General features: G+C 38.3%; 1 long non-coding RNA gene across 1 annotated transcript; it reads left to right on the forward strand.

Moving 5' to 3' along the window:
* The first annotated feature begins 678 nt into the window (after nucleotides 1-678).
* Nucleotides 679-2,164, forward strand: LOC111242001. The gene is made up of 3 exons (XR_002668434.1): nucleotides 679-756; nucleotides 846-1,419; nucleotides 1,500-2,164. It is a non-coding gene; the product is annotated as an uncharacterized LOC111242001 (long non-coding RNA).
* The last annotated feature ends 2,140 nt before the right edge of the window (nucleotides 2,165-4,304 follow it).

The raw sequence follows: 4,304 nt of genomic DNA on the forward strand, positions 1-4,304 counted from the left end.
TATAGTATTTCACAGGGCCGGGTGAGTGCATGACTTAAATTTTAATTTTAATTTTTTTTTCAAATACAATTGATGTTAAATATTGTTGTGTAGGATCGAGGAGAGATGTTGAAATTGATCTCCCATGGTATAAAAGTTAATAAGTTAGGACCGTGCGCCGAGGGAATTCAACACATTGTGTTGAATTCCTCGTTGATGCCTCTCACACAAATATGCTACGATTACGTTGATAAGGGCTTGTTGCTCGGATTCATAGAGAGATGGCACTTTGAGACGAGCAGTTTCCATCTCCCAGTAAGGGAGATGATGATCACTCTTGATGATGTTTCCACTTAACTTCATCTCCCGGTGATGGGACAGTTATGCGATTTGGAGGAGTTGGAGTTTGAGGAGGCTCGTACAGCTCTCGTAGACCTGCTTGGCGTTGACGGTGGCACAGCTGGTGCTGAGATGGAGGATGCACGTGGTACGAAAGTTAGACTCAGCTGGCTGAGAGACATATATGTTCAGAGGTGTCAGTCGCAGGATTAGGACTATACTGCCAGAGCATATCTGTTGCATCTAGTAGGATGCACCATTTTTGCAAATAAAAGTGCTAGTTCTATACGCGTGTCTTACCTACTATTATTTAGAGACNTACACGCGTGTGGCAGATATGCTTGGGGCGTTGNTGCACTNGCCCATTTGTACGAGCANCTTGGGGATGCCAGTCTAGCTTCCACGAAGCAGATGGCTGGATATCTGACTCTTTTCCAGGTACAAACATAAACCTTGCACATTTATTTGATGTACTTATCTCCNTGTTCAAAGATAGAAAATATTTAATTGAATAATTGCATTTTTAGAGTTGGATATACGAGCATTTCCCTAGCATGGGAAGGAGGCGGTTGGTGTCTTCTTATGATGACACCACACCACGTGCGACTAGGTGGCAGAGCCTTCGGCAGAGTTCGACTCTTGCAGAAATCTGGTCGCAGTTGGATGGCCTGACATATGGTGGAGTTCTATGGCATCCATACGAGGGACATCGGGGCATTCATCCATTATTCGGAATTTGTATGTATTCTGGATGGATTCGGATTGGTGACACCCTTTCCCGTCATTTGCCTGAGCGTGTGATGAGGCAGTTTGGATTTTACCAGGAGGACCACCCACTGTCATTGCAGATGCAGATGTAGTCGCTGTTGATTTGCGTGGTTGCACTTCACAGATCATGTTATTAGGAATGTGAGACAGGCATCATACCCTTTTGAATGTGTCGATGGATACATACAGTGGTTTAGGAGGGTTTCACATCCCTGTATTATTGTTGCTCCAGCTGATGCGAGACCGGCTCTTGCGCCTACACAGCGCCCCGATGTTCCACAGGAGGCACGACGTCATCGTAGATCCTCTCCACCTTCACCATCCGGTGCCTCGGTATGTTATTTATCATTGGTTATGTTATTAAATTTTACTTAACCATGTTTATTTAATTTTTGTATATAAATATAATGCAGGCTAGGTTTAGGCGAATGGCGAGAAAGTTACAGGCGATGATATCGTGTCGTCATGTGGCCGAAGGTACAGTTGCACATCAGATGACGGTGGAATTGCTTCAAGAAGCTAATGATGGCATTGACGAATATTCCCCGACTAGGAGAGGACAGAGGCATGTGCGTGGTAGACGTTCGACGTCTAATTGATAGGAATAATCTTCTTCGGATTTATTTATGCTATTAGTCTTGAATAGGAGAGGACACAGGCATATGCCATTTTAGTTTTTGAATCTGTGTTGAAATTGATTTCCCTCAACATCTGTAGATGCGATAAACTGTTTTGTCGTGGCAGTCTCTTTATCGACTGCCATGACTATCTTAGTGGCTTCCTCTTTCAATTGCTTCTTAAACTCAGCTTGAGATTATATATAACTATATTATTTTGTTTTTATATTATCAGTATTCTTATCAATACATAGTAAGCAAAGCACAGCACGACTTTAATAAGCCAGAGAAGCTGTTGTTGAGATGGAATTGCCTGATACTGTCAATACAGCCATGTACAAGGGGAGATTATGCACTAATGGTGAAGTTAAGTCTCAGCTGGGATATGTTGAAACTGATCCATCTGGTCGATATGGTCGTGTAAGTGTTTTTCTTTGATTCTCATTTCCAATCTTACTTATTGATTTCCCATGTAGAATACGCTTATAAAGAAGATGTTGGCAAATATGAATTGGTAATGAATTAGTTGCTATTTCTCGGTCAATTAAGGCTTAATGGATGTTCAATTTGAATTCAGAATTAAAACTGATTTCTAAATTACACAAGAGTTAACTTGATTCTTATACTTTATTCCAAGGAGCAATTTAATGACAGAACCATAGTTTGTTTTTGTTGAAGTTAGTTTTATTTAAAGGCTTGGGAATAAAAGGACTTGACTTTCATGGAGATTACATATTTGAAGATAAAACAATTTTACAGTATATATATATATATATAAACAGATGTAGTCTTGAAATTATTAGTCGCATAATTAGAATATATGCATAAAATCTTATGTTATTTCATTGATTATTAAGTTCAATGAATAAAGTTGTTTCCCGTTCCTTGAAGTGATGCAAGACCATAAAACTGCTTTTGTTTAAGCTTTGAACCATAATTATGGGAAGTTTCCTGATGAAAGTAAGTAATTATTCTAACCTTTTCATGCATATCGAGATACACGCCCAATAAGTTGTCTATACCTGTATCCTTTAAAAGGGTAACTCGTGAGCAACAAACTTTTTTCAAATGACGTCTTAATCTTGTTGTGTTGTAGGATAACGAAGTTATTAATACTATCCCAACAACAACACAAATCACCCATACTATTGCTCAAAATTGTCTTCAAACTCGCATGAGCAGACTCAACCCTGAAATAAAAATACAACATCAACAAGTGGAAATAAATATTTATGTACAAAANGAATAAATAAAATAACATTACAACATACCTGTTTGTGGTTGTGTTTCCTAAATGCATTACTTTGTTTGTCCAGACCGTTACAAAATATGTCTTGTACGGAATAATCCAAGTCTCATTCACATATTCAAAGAACAAAGGCCATGAATTGCTCGCGTATTGAAGACCATTCACATACTCAGCAAACAACCTCTCTTGAGCACAATCCATCACATTTTCCCATGCACTCATCAACACATCCCAAGCCTCTTTACAACTAACTAACATTTTGCATTTAGCTAAAACATTTTTATGGATGTGGAACCGACATAACATCTTATATGACTCAGGGAATACATTTTCAATGGCATTCATCAAGGCCGAGTCTCGATCAGTGACAATGACTTTAGGACCACCCTCAGATGTTATAAATAAATCTTTTAGCTTTTCCAAAGCCCATGTGAAATTACTCTGTTTTTTAGTAGAAAAAAAAGCAAATGCTGCTGAAAAGGTTAAACCTGTACACGTCATGCCCACAATCTCAAGCAACGGAAGTCTATATCTGTTTGTTTATACGTGGAATCCATCATAAATACAATATTAAATGAGTTCAACAATTTCACCGCATCAGGATGTGCCCAAAACAGGTCAGTAATAACATTTGGGTTTAATAGGTTCGGAGGTCCCTATATTTGGAGGTTTGTTTCAATTGGGTCCTCCAATTTTTGAAGTGATCAATTAGGTCCCTAATTTTGTCAATTTGAATCAATAAAAGTCTTTCTGTTAAATGCAGTTAACGTCGTGAAGTTTTTGAACATGTGGCACGCTGACGCTTCCAGGTGGCATCATTTCAAGTGCATAGGTGGATTATAAAAGGATGAAATCCTAAATTAAAAGTGTGTATTTGAAGGTGAAATCCCTAAATTAAAAGGGATTTCACTCTTTTATAATCCACCTATGCACTTGAAATGGTGCCACCTAGAAGCGTCAGCGTGCCACATGTTCAAAAACTTCACGGCGTTAACTGTATTTAACGAAAAGACTTTTATTGATTCAAATTGACAAAATTAGGGACCTAATTAATCACTTTCAAAATTGGAGGACCCAATTGAAACAAACCCTCAAATATAGGGACCTCCGAACCTATTAAACCTAACATTTGAATCGTCGGCACACCTACTCCAATAACTGTACTTATCCCGGTCCAACAACATCATAAGCTGTTGTAGTTCAGTTCTTGACCCTCTAATTGATCGTCTATACACTTGCCTTGCGTTGTAGATTTGTTTAATGGTTGTGACATTTCGATCATTATTTTGTTTGAGGGTTAATAAAATATTTCCAGGTGTAACTTTACTCTTTGTCATATCAACCAGTAATGA

This window comes from Vigna radiata, chromosome 7, assembly GCF_000741045.1.
Source record: "Vigna radiata var. radiata cultivar VC1973A chromosome 7, Vradiata_ver6, whole genome shotgun sequence".
NCBI lineage: Eukaryota > Viridiplantae > Streptophyta > Magnoliopsida > Fabales > Fabaceae > Vigna > Vigna radiata.